Source organism: Pelobates fuscus, chromosome 8 (assembly GCF_036172605.1).
Source record: "Pelobates fuscus isolate aPelFus1 chromosome 8, aPelFus1.pri, whole genome shotgun sequence".
NCBI lineage: Eukaryota > Metazoa > Chordata > Amphibia > Anura > Pelobatidae > Pelobates > Pelobates fuscus.
This window is the reverse complement of record NC_086324.1, coordinates 125,867,898-125,886,125: the sequence shown is the minus strand read 5'-3', so window position 1 is coordinate 125,886,125 and position 18,228 is coordinate 125,867,898. Positions and strand designations below refer to the sequence as shown.

Genomic DNA, 18,228 nt, shown 5'->3' with positions numbered 1-18,228 from the left:
ATGTTCTAAATACATATCCACTTAACGACCGTGGACGTACTAGGTACGTCTGACAAAAAAACGGTTGTTAAGCAAATAGGAGCCCTGGACTTACCTGGACCGGCAATCACGGTCGGGGACTGCCGAAGACCCCAGCAGTCCCCCTGCAGAAGCACTGGCCATCCAGGGCCATGTCATCACCATGATCACATTGCCGCAATAGGAGTCTATGGAGCTGTCAGCAGGGGGATTGTTGGAGCCATCAGGCAGTCTAAGAAGTAAAAAAATAAATATATTATATATGTATAATGTACATATATCTCAAAATACACTTCTAATGAAATATATATATGCTATATATATATATATATATATATATATATATATATATATATATATATATATATATATTAAATGAGATGGATAGGTGTGTGTGTGTGTGTGTGTGTGTGTATATGATAAATAAAACATTTATAGTCCAATAAAAACGCTAATTTTGGCCAGCGTTTGTGACTACGTGGCTTCTACAAAAGACTGGACATACCCCATTTTTAATACCCTGGGTTGTCTACATTTTAAAATGGTATGTCATGGTGGGGTTAATTTTAATTTCTGGGCTGCCATCACGTCTCATTGGCAACATAGCCAATCTGGCAAATGGCAATTTACAAAAACTGAAATTGACAAGTCTTATGTTTGACCCGGTAACTTTCCAAATCACCATAAAACCTGTAATTGAAGGGGAACTGTTGTACTCGTGAGACATTACTCTACACAAATATGAGCGTTTTAGAGCAGTAACATGTATTATACTGATATCATTGGCGAAATGGCAATTTGTGTGAAAAATGCAAACAAATAACTAATATAAATGCAAATTTTGGCCAGGGTTTGTGACTACTAAAAAGACTGGACATACCCCATTTTGAATAGTGCGGGTTGTCTACTTTTATAAATGGTATGCCATGATGGGGTTAATTTTCATTCCTGGGCTGCTATACGATCTCAAAGGCAACATTGGCCCAGGAAACAAATCTGGCAAATTTCAATGTGCAAACATGGAAAAGGGGAAAGCCCTACATTTGACCCCTGTAAGTTTGCAAAAACCCATAAAACCTGTACATTGGGGGCATTGTTGTACTCAGGAGCTGTTGCTGTACACATCTTGGGGGTATTCTTTGTCAGTAACACATAACAGGAACTGAGAATCCATGCCTAAAATACAGCACAAAATGTGTGTGAAAAATAACACAAATTACTACCGAAAAGTTTGATGACAGACTGGTGATAGAATTAGTGCATGGAAAGTGTTAAAATACCATTATTTCAAATACCCTAGGGTGTCTAATTTTCAAAAATGTATGGTTTGATGGGGTTAAATTACATTGGCCGGCTTCAAAAATTGGCCCAAGTAGGACATGGGTGAATGATGACCAGCTGGGAAAATTCCAAATTGGAAAACTGGAATGCGCACCCTCCAAAGCCCTAGAGAATCTGACAGATTTATACATGGGTGGTAGTGTTGTCGCGAACCCGAAATTTTCGGTTCGCAAACGCGAACTTCCGCAAATGTTCGCGAACCGCCATTGACTTCAATGGGCAGGCGAATTTTAAAAACAACAGGGACTCTTTCTGGCCACAATAGTGATGGAAAAGTTGTTTCAAGGGGACTAACACCTGGACTGTGGCATGCCAGAGGGGGATCCATGGCAAAACTCCCATGGAAAATTGCACAGTTGATGCAGAGTCTGCTTTTAATCCATAAAGGGCAGAAATCACCTAACATTGACACCTGTCCTCAAAGCCCAGCCCTGATACACACTGACACAGAGCAGAATAGGGACTGTTACCCCTACATAGGGTCACTTGGCAGATATGGATTGACACCTGTCCTCAAAACCCCTGATACACACTGACACAGAGCAGAATAGGGACTGTTCCCTGTCCACAGAGTCCATGATACACACTGACACAGAGCAGAATAGAGACTGTTCCCCCTACATAGGGTCACTTGGCAGGTATGGATTGACACCTGTCCTCAAAGCCCCTGATACACACTGGGGGGAGCTACTGTCCTCCCCAACCCCTGCGCGGTGGGTGGGGGCCATAAATCACAATGGGGGGGCCTACTTTCCTCCCCCCCGGCCCCCATCCCTGCGCGGTGGGTGGGGGGCATAAATCACAATGGGACGGACCTACTGATAGGAGTGGAGTATTGTTCATATCAGTTTAATACCTTCCGCGTCTCCTATCAGTGGACGTGTAAATGGCAGAGATTTTTAATTGTTGAATCACCTCCCCTTTTTAGGCCAAGGTGGGAAGATGCTTAGACCACTGGTATATTGGTGCCATCTTGGAGGATTTTAATTTTTGGTTTGGTTTTTGAAGCCACAGTGCTGCACCAGTGGGCCTAAAAATTAGGCATGTACACATGCCTGAAAAATTTGGTATTGTTGCAGCCGCTGCTGTAGCAGCGGCCAGAAAAATTGATGTTTGTTTCACAGGCAGAAAGTGCCCTAAAACATGGCGGCTTGAACCCTAGTTGGTGGCGGATAAGTCACGCAAGTCAAACGTCATTCAGAGCTAAAATACAGCAGCGTGTGGACCATTTTTAGCCCAAGGCAGCTCATCTCATCAGGCCTTTTTTAAGCAAATATATCGCCCAGTGTCAGTCCCTTCGGGATCCATCCCTCATTCATCTTAATAAAGGTGAGGTAATCTAGACTTTTTTGACCTAGGCGACTTCTCTTCTCAGTGACAATACCTCCTGCTGCACTGAAGGTCCTTTCTGACAGGACACTTGAAGCGGGGCAGGCCAGAAGTTCTATCGCAAATTGGGATAGCTCAGGCCACAGGTCAAGCCTGCACACCCAGTAGTCAAGGGGTTCATCGCTCCTCAGAGTGTCGATATCTGCAGTTAAGGCGAGGTAGTCTGCTACCTGTCGGTCGAGTCGCTCTCTGAGGGTGGATCCCGAAGGGCTGTGGCGATGCATAGGACTTAAAAAGGTCCGCATGTCCTCCATCAACAACACGTCTTTAAATCGTCCTGTCCTTGCCGTCGTGGGAGGAGGAGGAGGAGGAGGATGACTTCCACCTCTCCCCCTGTTAGATTCCCGTTGTGCTGTGACATCACCCTTATACGCTGTGTAAAGCATACTTTTTAATTTATTTTGCAAATGCTGCATCCTTTCCGACTTGTTGTAATTCGGTAAAATTTCCGCCACTTTCTGCTTATACCGGGGTCTAGTAGCGTGGACACCCAGTACAAGGTCGTTCTCCTTCAGCCTTTTTATACGAGGGTCCCTCAACAGGCAGGACAGCATGAAAGACCCCATTTGCACAAGGTTGGATGCCGAGCTACTCATTTCCCGTTCCTCCTCCTCACTGATGTCATTGAAGGTATGTTCTTCCCCCCCAGCCACGTACAACACCACGGGTACCAGATAGGTGACAACGAGCACCCTGGGATGCCTGTTGTGTTTGGTCTTGCTCCTCCTCCTCCTCCTCAAAGCTACAATCCTCCTCTGACTCCTCTTCCTCACAATCCTCTTCCAGCGTTGCCGCAGGTCCAGCAAGCGATGCTGATAAGGCTGTTTCTGGTGGTGATGGTGACCACAACTCTTCCTCTTCACGCTCATCTACAGCCTGATCCAGCACTCTTCGCAGGGCACGCTCCATGAAGAAAACAAATGGTATGATGTCGCTGATGGTGCCTTCGTTGCGACTGACTAGGTTTGTCACCTCCTCAAAAGGAGGCATGAGCCTACAGGCATTGCGCATGAGCGTCCAGTAACGTGGCAAAAAAATTCCCAGCTCCCCAGAGGCTGTCCTAGCACCCCGGTCATACAAATATTCATTAACAGCTTTTTCTTGTTGGTGCAGGCGGTCGAACATTAGGAGTGTTGAATTCCAACGTGTAGGGCTGTCGCAAATCAAGCGCCTCACTGGCATGTTGTTTCGCCGCTGGATATCGGCAAAGTGAGCCATGGCCGTGTAGGAACGCCTGAAATGGCCACACACCTTCCTGGCCTGCTTCAGGACGTCCTGTAAGCCTGTGTACTTATGCACAAAGCGTTGTACGATCAGATTACACACATGTGCCATGCACGGCACATGTGTCAACTTGCCCAACTTCAATGCCGCTATCAAATTTTTTCCGTTGTCACACACCACTTTGCCGATATCCAGTTGCTGCGGAGTCAGCCACTTTTCCACCTGTGCGTTCAGGGAGGACAGGAGTGCTTGTCCGGTGTGACTCTCTGCTTTCAAACAAGTCAAACCCAAGACGGCGTGACACTGCCGTATCCGGGATGTGGAATAGTACCTGGGGAGCTGGGGGGTGCCGTTGATGTGGAGCAAGAAGCAGCGGCACAAGAGGACTCAGCCGAGGAGGTTATGGAAGAGGATGGAGAAGGAGGAGTAGAGGAGGTGGCAGCAGGACTGCCTGCAATTCGTGGCGGTGTCACCAACTCCTCTGCAATGCCACGCATTCCTTGCTTGTCAGCCGTCAGCAGGTTTACCCAATGCGCAGTGTAGGTGATATACCTGCCCTGACCATGCTTTGCAGACCAGGTATCAGTGGTCAGATGGACCCTTGCCCCAACACTGTGTGCCAGACATGCCATGACTTCCTTTTGCACAATCGAGTACAAGTTGGGGATTGCCTTTTGTGAAAAGAAATTCCGGCCGGGTACCTTCCACTGCGGTGTCCCAATAGCTACACATTTTTTGAACGCCTCAGACTCAACCAGATTGTATGGTAAAAGCTGGCGGGCTAATAGTTCGGACAAGCCAGCTGTCAGACGCTGGGCAAGGGGGTGACTTGGTGACATTGGCTTCTTACGCTCAAACATGTCCTTGACAGACACCTGACTGCGGGCAGATGAGCGGGAACTGCTCAAGGCGGGAGACGGAGTGGCGGATGTTTGAGAGGGGGCAAGAAGGACAGCAGTGGTTGACGTGGCTGAAGATGCTGGACCAGGAGGAAGATGGCGGCTTAGAGTAGGCGTGCTGTTTGTACTCATGTGTTGATCCCATAGGCGTTTGTGATGTGAGATCATGTGCCTACGCAAAGCAGTTGTACCAAGGTGGGTGTTGGACCTCCCACGACTCGGTTTCCTTTGGCACAGGTTGCAAATGGCAGATCGCTGTTGTCCGAGGCAGACACACAAAAAAAATGCCACACTGCTGAGCTCTGCAATGACGGCATTCTGGTGGTGGACACAGCATGCGTTGATTGGCGTGCTGTCGGGCTGACCCCGGGTGCCGATGCATGCTGTCTGACTGTGCCACTAGCTCCTTGCGACGACCCCCCCCTGCTTCCAACTCGTCTCCTCCTCCTCTCTGTATCCCCATCTGAACTTTCGCCCTGTTCTTCTTCTTGCCGAGCGGGCACCCACGTGACATCCATGGACGCATCGTCATCATCAACCGCTTCGCTTGTATCTGACAACTCAGCAAAGGAAGCAGCAGCGGGTACAACATCATCATCATCACACCATACGTCCATGTGTGTAATGCTGCCTGCCTGAGACATATCCCTGTTATCTACATCCTCTAGCAATAATGGTTGCGCATCACTCATTTCTTCAAACGGGTGTGTGAATAACTCCTCTGACATACCAAGTAAAGCGGCTGTGGTGCTAGTTTTGGTGGTGGCGGCAGGCGGGTGAGTGGTATCTTGAGAGGTGCCTGAAGCTAAGCTGGAGGAGGATGGTGCGTCAAGGTTCCGAGCGGAGGCTGTACAAGATTGGGTGTCCTGTGTTAGCCAGTCAACTATGTCCTCAGAACTTTTCAAGTTCAGGGTACGTGGCTTCTGAAAACTGGGCATTATTCTAGGGCAAAAGGGAGTCACAGCACCACGACGGCCCCTGCGGGGTGGCCTGCCTCTGCCTGTCATTTTTTGGGGGATTAGTGGTACTATGCGTGCAAGCTACTGTGAGACCAGATATGATTGGCAATGTGAACTGTAACAGTTCTGCAGAGCACACACTGTAGGCATAAGACACCCGCTTGAAGACAAGTAACTGCTATTCAATCTATAACAGTGAAAAACAAATTTTGGTTTTAAAAGCACGCTATAGAGACACCAAATATGATTGGCAACTGTCAAAGCACGCTGGAACAGGTCTACAGAGCACACGCTGAAGTAGGCCTGACACCCAGACGCTTGCAGACAACTAACTGATCTTCTATTACAGTGAAAAAAAAATATTTATTTTAAATGTAAAGCTTAACCAATTGTTAAAACAGATATGAGTGGTGGCACTGACTGTGCAAATGGGCAAGGCATCCAACCTGACACAGAAGCTGGCAGGCAGGCAACTGCTCTTCTATTACAGTGAAAACAAATTATTTATTTTTAAATGTAAAGCTTAACCTATTGTTAAAACAGATATGAGTGGTGGCACTGGGCAAGTAGGCACAGTATCCAATGTGAACCTCACACAGAAGCTGGCAGGCAGGCACCTGCAATTACATTACACAGGAAAAAAAAAAAAAAAGCAGCCTGATGTTATAGCCCTAAAAAGGGCTTTTTGGGGTGCTGTCCTTACAGCAGAGATCAGATGAGTCCTTCAGGATTGTAGTGGACACTGAATACCCTAGCCTAGCTATCAATTTCCCTATCTAATCAGCAGCAGCTAAACTTTCCCTCCTCTCACTAAGCATGCATCTTCCGAATGAATCGAAAATGGATGCTGGGAGGGAGGTTGGAGGGTGTGGAAGGGAGGGAGTGCTGCTGATTGGCTGGAATGTGTCTGCTGACCGAGAGGCACAGGGTCAAAGTTTGCCCAATGATGACGAATAGGGGGCGGATCGAACTGCGCATGTGTCCGCCCGCGCGGCGAACACGCTAATTTCGCCGGGAAATGTTCGCCGGCGGACAGTTCGGTACATCACTAATGGGTGGTATCCCTGTACTCTGAACATGTTGCTGAACACATATTGGCGTTTTCTTTGGCAGTAACCCTTAAAGTTATCAGTACATGTATTCTTAAATTGCCATGTGTGTCAAAAAAATCACAAATGTATTTGTTTTAAAACTTGGGTATAGATTTGTGGTAAAATGGTTGCATGAAAAAAGTCAAAATACCCCAAGTTTAATACATTAGGTTGTCTTCTTTTTATTAAATATATACATGTTAAGGGTTATTCAGGGATTCCTGACAGAAATTAGTGTTACAATGTAACTTGTGTTAATTTTGGGAAAAAAATGGTTTGGAAATAGCAAAGTGCTAGTTGTATTTATTGCCCTATAACTTGCAAAAGAAAAAGCTAAGAACATGTTAACATTGGGTATTTTTAAAAATCAGGACAAAATTTAGAAACCATTTAGCACGAGTGTTTTTTGGCAGTTGTATATGCGCAAGAGATTTTGGGGGTCAAAGTTCAGAAAGACTAGAAAAACTGTATATAATGTGTGGGTACAGTAAATATGTAAGAGGAAAATTACAGCTAAACACACCGCAGAAATGTAAAAACAGCCCTGGTCCCAATCGGTAAGAAAATTGAAAAGCAGTATAGTCACCAAAGGGTTAAAGGACCACTTCACACTTAAAAATAAAATAAAAAATAAAACGGTTTAGTAGATATAGCCCAATGAATAAATGCATGGATATTTTTATGTATGTATTCATTGGGGTACAGTCTAAAACAGCTTGCAAAAGCTGCAGTTCTTATGACTGCTGCATTTGTAAGTCCTCCCCTTTTTCACAGGAAGTGACTTTTAGTCACTTCACAGACAATTGTCCAATCAGAAGCTTCTCACAGAGAAGCCTCTGTCCCATTCTTTTTCAGGTGTCTCCTCCCCCCAATCCCACCTTGTGTCTTAGCCTACCTCCCTGTGTCAAATCCTCCCTCCCCTCCCTATGTCAAAGCCTCCAAACTTTAGTTGCCGATCTGTGTGTAGAGGATCTTTAGTTTCCTCTACCCAGACTGACCGGAAGTGAGGACACTTCCTGTCAGTCTCGGTAGAGAAAAATAAATATCCTTTACACACAGATCGGCAACTAAAGGTCAGCAGGCAGGGGAGGAGAAGGAGGCTCTGACACAGGATGGGGAGACAGACGCTGCAAGAACGGACAGGCAGGAGGGGAGTGCTTCCCACCTGCCCTTCACCCGGTGACTGCACTCATGCAGTTCTTGCAACCAATATTGTAAGGCAGGCACGTTTTTTTAGACTGTGCCCACGGCCGGCGCGTCCATAAGGCGGCACAGACGGCTGCCTCAGGGCGCACCGGCTCCGGGGGCGCAAGATTTCAGTGACCGGCAGGAGGGAAGCTCTCCCTCCTGCCAGGCCACCTTCTGGACCCCCGGCGCGGCGTGTGGCAGTGGTGTGATCAGACGTGGCGAGGGATCTCTAATCTCACCGCTCTGCTCCCTCACGCGCTGTCTGCTGATGCTGCGGGAGCCGGAATATGACGTCAGCAGACAGTCCGCGAGGGAGCAGAGCGTGGAGATTAGAGCTCCCTCGCCGCGTCTGATCACACCACTGCCGCACGCCGCCCAGCAGCCCCACTGGACCCCAGGGAATGATTAATCATCCACACCAGCTCTCCAGGTAGGGAGGCTGGGTGGAAAATGTTTGTTTATAAAATAATTAGTGAGTGTATGTGATGTGTATCTGTGAGTGACTGTCGCATGTGGGTGACTGTATGAGCTGTATGAGAGTGTCTGTCAAATCAGTGAGAGTATCTGTCATTGAGTCTGTGTGTGACTATCAGTGTGTCGGTCAATGTGTGTCAGATCAGTGAGTGTGTGTGACTGTCAGTGTGTATACACCACTGAGTGTAGCGTGGTGGAGCGCAGTACAGGAGCTTCTCTTTCCTGTACCCGGCCAGACTGACCGGAGGTGCTCACTGAGAGAGCACTCCCTGTCAGTCCGGCCAGGTACAGAAAATTGAAGCTCTTGTGGGGGATATCCTCCACTCGGCAATGCTACAAGAGAGGTAGGAGCACACCAGGAAGAGGAGTGCAACCACTAAGGGGGTGGGGGGTGCCCCAAGGGACAGGGAAAAGAAGGAAGAGGTTAGAAGAACACTAAGGGACAGGGAAGGGAGGGGACCACTAATGGACCGGGAGAGGGGCTGGTTAAGAGGCACATAGGTGAAGATGTTATTTGGGCGGGGGGAGGGCGGGGGGGAAATACATCTTCGACGATGTACCCAAAAATCCTTGCACCGGCCCTGAACGTTAGCTCAGTGGAGCTAACGGAAGTACGAAGTGAATCTCCCCATCTGTTTGACAGCTGTGGGAGCGTTTCTATTTTCATATATAAAAGTGCTAATTTCACAATGATTTTAAAGGGATATTCCACATATATATATATATATATAGCTATTCAGCAAGCTAAAGTGCTCTATTGGTGTGGAGTGCTCCTTTAAGCTGTTTTTATTCTTGATCAAATAAATGCAATAAATATTCCAGAAGAGACTTTTTAATGCACAACACTTCTTGGATTGAAAATGGGAATCAAGACAGTGTGTTATGCAAACTGTCTTTAGCACGGTTTGGATAGTTGGCCATATACAATTTAATTAGGATTGCTTCTCTGCATGTCTTAATTATACAGAGTCCCGGAGACAGGCGAAGTTGTACTTTAGTTATTAATCTCTTTGCAGTTTGACAGTGTGGTGGACAGTATTTTAAATTATTTTTTATTTTTAGACCAGTGGTCTAGTTTCAACTAGTCTGCACAGAATGGCAGGGAAGACCTGCAGCCAAATGTTACAATTATAAGTGGTTAATTAAGAATTTAAGGAAAAAAACCCAAAAAACTAAAGGAGAAAAGTGTCTCACTGAAGTGTCTTTGTTCTAAAAAGGTTGGAAACATGGTCTTAGACAGTAGTCTTCCCATGTTGAAGAAATAAAGCATGTGTTATTGCTCTAACAATGTCATCATCCACCCCGTTTTCCGAAATATCTAGTTATGTGATTCCGAACGCTGAAGGATCTATACAGATTAATTTTGTAATTTGTGTATTATCAAAACATTTTGCATCTTTTATTCAAACCTCTTCCTTGATCTTCTGACTGCACTTGAGTAACTCTGAGGGGCTTTTTATTGGAGCGATCCAGTGGTGACTGCCTATAACTGTCGATTTCAAGTCCAATCTGCTTTAGGAGGGTTTGGTTTTTATTTCATTTCTTTGACGGAAGTCCCTTAACATGGAGTTTGCTTAAAGTAGAAGAGTCTGAAAGGGAAGTGTTCTTGTTTGGTGATGAATTTACGCTTTTGACTCTTAGTTGAGTGCTGAAATGACTGTGGAGCCTGGTATTTGAGTTATGAATCAAAGAAATGTTTAGAGGATCACAGGATATCTTGGCTCTGTAAGCCTGCTTTAACTGCTTACTCGTAAATTAGTTCAGCCAACCTGAAAGCTAGCATTGCAGCTACAAGGTAACACTGTAGAAAGGGTTAGTGTGAGACATGTTGGTTTTGGCCCTGCTTGTTGTTTATGAAAGCGTTTTTTCTACCCACCCCATAAAGACAGCATGTTACTTTGATTTGGTCCACTTGCAATAACAGGGGACTGAAAGTGATAACAAACTTACATAGCTGTAAAGATTGTTAAATACCAGAATATTGATTTATTTTAAATGGGAAACTGTGCAAATGTTGTAATATAAAGAAAATCTATTTTGCTTGAAACCCGCACTATAAATGTGCTCTAGTTTTAGAGAGCAGTCCAGACATTCCTGAAGGCGATACAGTTTTGTAAGTTTAAGCTTAATCTGAATCAGTTTTACACTTGGAAAAAATTATTTGTTTTCATCATGGGTTTAATTTGAGAACATGCGGGCACTTGTTTGTGGGTACAACATACTTTCCTGGCAGATAACAGGTTAACTAAGATCTAGGATCTAAGATCTTGAGTTTATTCATTTCCCATCGCTAAAGTAGGCCTGTCCTTGAAACCAGTTGTGCTTGTAAAATCTCCTAGATTTATTTAATCATGTGTATTGGGCAACATGGCAGCTTTCTATTAAAAGTTCATTTTAATTTCTCATGAGGATTTTGTTGCCATTAAACAGTTTGATTTGTTTGCTTTTAACCCCTTAAGGACACATGACATGTATGACATGTCATGATTCCCTTTTATTCCAGAAGTTTGGTCCTTAAGGGGTTAAGATTCTTTTTTTCACATAAGGTTCTATATTGGCTAATTGATATAAAAAAAAAAAAAAAAAATTGAAACTTTATTTTTTATTGTGGGTTGCATCTAAAAAACACTTGCAAAAACTTCAGAACTCTTGTCTTAAGCCTTTGCAAGCCCTCCTCTTCTGCTACAGCCCAGACTTTAGCTGTCCAATCACATACTTCCCAGTGCAGCTCAATGCAAAGTCTTTGCAAGGCAGGTGCTGTTGGTAATTGTTCTTACGTTGAGGTCCACTAAGCTAAACAACCAGGAACTAAGAGAACTGGTTGTCTGACAGCCAGAGGGCTGTATTTTATGAAATTTTCAAAAAAAAAATTTTTTATTTTTTTTTCAGGTGTTTGTGTGTGTCTGACACTATAGAGTTCCTTTAACCTGCATTGAAAAACGTTACACAATCCTAAATTAAAAGATACAATGAAAAATAGCAGTCTGCAGGGTATGGAGTGTATGTTAATGTCTTTGGCCGCTAGGAGAGATTTGTAGTAATAAACAAAACTTGGTAAATTGCAACCAACTTTAATGGGTAATATTCACTACACACGCAGTATGAATTTGCTAGTTTAAATGCAGAATGCATGGCCAAGTAAAACACTGTTTGAAATCAATACTTGAAAAACTATTTTTTTTTTTTTTTAGAAAGGTTTTCATTAAAGTGGAATCCAGTGCAAAAACACTGCACAGTTGGGATAATATAACATACATCTCAACAATTGATATATTTATAGAGATGGTGATATATATATATATATATATATATATATATATATATATATATACATATACACACACACACACACACACACGATAGAAGAGAGAGACAGCAGACAGCGCTAATTAACCAGCAGGCAGCAACCCTAAAAAATAAAAACAAAGATAAAAAAGGGCTGCGCCACAATAAAATAGTGAATAAATGAGCAATGTCCAATTATAATAATAGAAGCAAATAATAAAAAAAATTAAAGAGAGGAGAGGTCCAACCTAGGTTTTCTTATTGTCGTCTTAGAGGGTTGGATACAGGAACAGGGTCTTCAGGTGTAATTATGATTCCAATAATATGGAAAATAAAAAAGAACAGCCAATAGCGCAATATGTGTAGTTCAAATGAAGTAAAATAGGAGTAATGGTAGAGAACGCAGTCACTGCTGATTCCATTTGATAAAGTCTGTAGACGAAACGCGTTATGGAAATTTTATATTGTGTATTTTTGAATTAAAAGTTTTTGGTCATTGTGTGTGTGTGGCGTGTGTGGCGTGTGTGGCGTGTGTGGCGTGTGTGGCGTGTGTGGCGTGTGTGGCGTGTGTGGCGTGTGTGGCGTGTGTAGCGTGTGTAGCGTGTGTAGCGTGTGTGTGTAGCGTGTGTGTGTAGGTGTAGCGTGTGTGTGTAGCGTGTGTGTGTAGCGTGTGTGTGTAGCGTGTAGGTGTAGCGTGTGTGTGTAGGTGTAGCGTGTGTGTGTAGGTGTAGCGTGTGTGTGTAGGTGTAGCGTGTGTGTGTAGGTGTAGCGTGTGTGTGTAGGTGTAGCGTGTGTGTGTAGCGTGTGTGTGTAGCGTGTGTGTGTAGCGTGTGTGTGTAGCGTGTGTGTGTAGCGTGTGTGTGTAGCGTGTGTGTGTAGCGTGTGTGTGTAGCGTGTGTGTGTAGCGTGTGCGAGTGCAGCGTGTGTGTGTGTGTGAGTGCAGCGTGTGTGTGTGTGTGAGTGCAGAGCTTTGGTGGGGGGTGGGCAATTTTATTATTTTTTTTAATTATTTTATATTATTTATTCTTATTATTTTTAATTTCATTTAATTATTATTTTATTATTATATATTTTTTTCGTCCCCCCTCCCTGCTTGATATATGGCAGGGAGGGGGGCTCTCCTTCCCTGGTGGTCCAGTGGGATTGGTAGTTCAGTGAGGGGAGAGGGGAGCTGGCAGAGCTGTAACTTACCTCTCCTGCAGCTCCTGTCAGCTCTCTCCTCCTCCGCGCCGTCCGGTCAGCTCTTCTGTCAGCTCACACTGTAAGTCTCGTGAGATTTACACTGGGAGATGACCGAGGTGCTGAACGGACGGCGCGGAGGAGGAGGGAGCTGACAGGAGCTGCAGGAGAGGTAAGTTACAGCTCTGCCAGCCCCCCTCTCCCCGTGTCTGTATTATGGCAATGCAAATTGCCATAATACAGACTATTGACTCGAGTATAAGCCGAGTTGGGGGGTTTTCAGCACAAAAAATGTGCTGAAAAACTCGGCTTATACTAGAGTATATACGGTATTTTTTTTACTATTATTGGTTTTATAATCCCTGGGAGCTCCTTGCAGCCAAAGAAATCCTAGGTGGGGATCATTCCATCAACGCTGACATCAAAGAGCAGTTGGTCTGCTCTATATTTGTAAATGCGGTTTTAATTATTTACCATTGAGAAAGTTAAATAGAGAGCACTATTGGTTGTCTCCAATATCCCATAAGCGGGGATTATACCGCTGTATGCGCTTTACCCTAGAGCTGGACATAAGCTCTGATAAATGTGAGTTCTCTACCATTACTCCTATTTTACTTCATTTGAACTATACATATTGCGCTATTGGCTGTTCTTTTTATTTTCCATATTATTGGAATCATAATTACACCTGAAGGGGGGGCGGGGCTGGACCGCCAAGATGGACGGTCGCAGAAACGATCAGCTCCTGCAAATCATAATCTATGAAGCCAATATTCCATGCCTTTTGACAAATCTACCTACCTGTAGCTGCGACCCTCAATGAACACGGGCTGCCGGATCCGAGGAGAGGCTTGCTCCCTGAGTTTTAGTCCCTCTGAAGCGAGATCACTGCTGACTCCGGCGGCGAGTGGGGCAGACGGCCGCTGCTCCACTATCCTGCCTAACGTGGCCCGACAGACACTCTCTTGATCGGGCGGATCTGGTCCTGTTGGAGAATTACATATCTTTCTTTCTTGTTGCTGTTAAAAACACCTTCCTCTGTTCTATTTCTAGCTCTCCAATATCTTTCTTAAAACTTGGTGCGCAGAGTTACACCACATATCCATGGTGGATTCTTACCATTGACTTGTTAAGAGGCAAGTGTGTATTTTTTTTTTTTTTAATTCTTTATTTTACTTTGTGCTTAAAGGTACATACACGTGTGTTCTGCCGCAACAGCAGGCATTTAAAGCATTCCGTCAGTACAAGTGATATAGCATTGTGGCATATGATGTCCAAGCACATTTTTCTTTTTTAAACATGTTTTAAACCTTCAATTAACAAGTGTTTAGTAACTAGACAGGCATAAGGTTACCACAGGGTTGTGTGTCCAATTTGCCATAGTCGGCGGTTAAGGTGTATGCATGTTGGATTGAGGTTTGGTTCGTGTTAAACTGGGTCGGCACATGGGAGTGTTAGCCCGGGAAGCAGTACCCTTTGTGGTGGTTCAGGGAAATATGTGAACTAGGATGTCCATTTAATATGAAGTGGGGTAGTGCAGGCTAACTCACGGGGTAGGTCTTATGACAAGATATCTTGTGTAAGTTCAGGGTTGGTAAATGAGTCATGATAGATTCAGGTGAGGATGCTTTGAGGAAATGGACACCAAAGTATTCAGTAGCCCATGTCCCCAAAGGTGGTTAGTAGCCCCTGACCAAGGGGGTGGCGGGGGGTGTTTGTTGCTTTTCCCTTGAGGGAAGTGGCGCTGCTACCATTTAATGGGCTCCCAAATGGTGAAGTTGTCTTATGTTGTCAGTTGTAGGAGCCTTATTTAGGTGTGTTTAATTCGTGGGATGGCATAACGATAATTAGGTACATGCTGGGATTTCACTAGAAGGCAAAAGAGCGAGAGCAACGGGATTTAAAAGAAAAGAAAACATAAAAGATATAAAAGTCATAAAAGTCAGTGTGATTCTGTACATCTCCGTCCTGCGCCAAAATCCGCGCGGGCTCTTGGTAGGATCTCTTGCGCGGTGTCCAGTCAGGTGACTCTGTTTGTTGGTTCCGGTGATCGCGGGATAAAAGGTATTATGGTGTCCGGGTCCCATGTCTGTGTAGGTGCTCGTGTGGTATGGCCACTGTCTGACAGTCCCAGTTTGGCGAGCACAGCAGGAGCTTCTTTGTCCGAGGAGATCTTATGAGTGGTTCCGTTGTGGGTGATCAGGAGGGCCCTGGGTGTGCCCCATCTGTACTGCACCCCAGCGGTGCGCAATTGGCTTGTGAGGTGGTGCAATGTACGGCGCCACTGGAGCGTGGCTCTAGTCAGGTCCTGAAAGAATAATAATTGTTCACTTTCAAAGTCCAGGGGGGGTTTACCCCGTATTGCCGCCATGATGTTGAGTTTGTCCCGTGAGGTGGCACAGCGCAGGATGACGTCTCTGGAACTTTTGTTGGGCATATTGGGTGTAGGCGGGAGCCTGTACATCCCGTCAAGAGTGGTTTTCTTGGCTGTTGCGGCCGGCAGGATAGTGGCCAGAAGCCTCCTTACATAGTGGGGTAATTCGTCAGGTGTGACGTCAGCGGGTATCCCGCATATTTTTATATGATTGTGACGGGCGCGGTCCTCATGGGTCGACATTTGTAAAGCGAGACCCTGTTGATTAATCTGCATTTGTTGGAGCTCAGTTTTTATTTGTGTCATGTCGGTTAGCAGAGTTGTGATGGTCTCTTCTGTCCCCCTTACTCGCTCCGTCACCATTTGTAGGTCTCCTTTAAGTATGCCCACATCCGTGGCTAGTGTTTGTTTTATGTCCTGTACCCAGTTGTGCAGGTCCTGTTTAGTGGCCAGGGTGTTATCTGGAGGTGCTTGGGTTGGTGCCCCTATGTGTTCTTCCTCCCTCTCTGCATGAGCGGGTGTTTGGGGTTGAGAGCGGGGTGGTGTCGGGGCCCGTGAGGCCTCCGCGGCCATTTTGGATTGCGCCTGCCGCTGCAGTAGAGCTCCGATGTCGGCCTGCTCTGCTGGCATACCCTGCTGCGACTTTTGAGTGCGTCTCCCCATGCTAGTTGGGGCAGTGTCAGGGGTCGGCTGGGGGCTGCCTGCTAGGTCTGGCTCACCTCGTGTGAAGATCCCTTCAAGGAAATACTCCAGTCCGGTGGTATTGGGCGTGGGGTAGGCCTTAAGCCTCCGTTTCACCTTACCGGATCGTGGGGTTTGGAAAAAAGGCATGAAAGTGTGTGCCTCTCCCTCCCGAAGCCGTTTTTGGGGTAAGTTTAGTGATCCGTCCGTTTTGTTTCAGGATGGCGTCGGATTTGTAACAGGAGGATTGGGAGCTCCCAGAAATGGCGACCGCTCCGCTTCGAGTCCAAGCTCCGCCCCCGCAAGTGTGTATTTTGAACTTGTGAATCCTGACCACACCTTACTAACCTTTGCAAAAGTAGACTGGTATTGTACACTATTGCCTAGTTTATGATCAATGATCGCTTAAAAGCCCTTCACGTTAATCCTAACTCTGCACCATTTAATGTAGAAGTGCGGAGTTATTCCAAAATGCATGACTTTGCATTTATCTATATTGAATTTAATCTGCCACTTGCCTGCCCAGTCCTCCAATTTATCGAAATCCCACTGTAGTGAAGTTTTATCCTGGACAGTCGGTTTTATTACATAGTTTTGAATAATCTGCAAATACACATTTCTTAAAATGCCCACTTCAGGATCCTTTAGAAACAAATTAGCGAAGTGGACCTGGGACAGAATCCCGAGGCTCCTATTACCACTCTTATCCAATTTGAACATTTTCCATTTAAAACGACCTTTTGAACTCTCTATTTAGATTACAAATCTTGTTCTTGGATTTGGAACAGTGTCTTAAACGGTTTGCAGCTTAAATGGTAACATTTTGTGTGAAATGCCTTGGCAAAATCGAACTAGATCCCATCCACTGGAACACCCTGTTCTACGTGTATGTCTCTAGTAACTTTCATGAATCACAATTGACCCATTAACGTCCTGCAGCATGCCCTATCGTCATTGCACTCACTGCTGCAATGTCTCAGCCAATGATATGTAACATTGAGACTGTCTCTGCCCATCTCTATTCTTTACTTTGATCTGAGGCAAAACTATAATTACAAAAAAAAAAAAAAAACAGGTCAGGTGTGTAGTTTTATGGAGTCAAACTCAATGAAACTATAGGAACCGCCTCCATTGGCCGTATTAACCCTGCAATGTAAATATAGCATTTTCTCTAAAACTGGAATGTTTTGCATTGTAGAGTTAAGGGAACGGGGAAACTGCACCCAGACCACTTAAATGAGATGAAGTTGTCTGGGTGCCTATAGTGTCAAAGTATAGGCACCACTGCTTTCTAAACAAATATTTAAGGAATACATCCAGATTACAAATAAAATGAGGGCTGGGTTTTGTTAAACCTGCAAGCCAAGTCCATTAACATCAGCATATAACCTTATCCACCAATAGTCACTAGATTGTCAAAACTCATTAGCCTTAATTTTCTAACACATCACAGGTTCACTATGGTTACACAGACACTACAGTTATGCTTTGTCATACATTGAAAATGGACTGTAATTAATGCAATCCCCCTCTCTACTTAGCAGCTTCTTTGTCCTCACTCTTATAACCATAGATCCACTCCCTGTTTATTTTTATTCTTATTTTATTAATTAATCAGATCAGTTGAACAACAACTCCCCTAACATTGTGGTAGAAATCAATGCAAAAGATATGCAAGAATGTCTTAAAGGGTGGAGCGAAAGATAAGATTTACTTGTCTGAACCAACGTTACCCTGGCGGGTTCTGCCATCCTCTTCCATCTGGTTCTCTTAAGCACTTGGTGCTTCAGCTGCAAGGGGCTGATGTACTCTCACACACAGCATTGAGGCCAGTGGAAAATCTAATTATTAAAAACCTCATTATTTAAAAACTGTGAACTAGCTTTGCATTATGCATTGTAATCAGTGGAGTTATATCAAATGTAAGTATTGCTTTGTGTCTGTGCACACATATTTCTGTTATTTTCAGTAACTTTTATTTGGATATAATCTTATATTGAACATATAGTACTTGTATTTTCAAGGACTCTGATGTAGACCGCACATGAAATTTGGTATTAAAAAAAATAAAAATTTTAAAATCAGTTCTCTGTATATGGCCATTGTGATAGCTTACAAATAAAAGT

At 44.7% G+C, this 18,228-nt stretch overlaps 1 protein-coding gene across 2 annotated transcripts in view; it reads left to right on the top strand.

The window, feature by feature from the left end:
• Positions 1-18,228, top strand: part of PARN (poly(A)-specific ribonuclease) — a 137,649-nt gene that overhangs the window by 30,764 nt on the left and 88,657 nt on the right. The gene's annotated exons all lie outside the window — the stretch shown is intronic.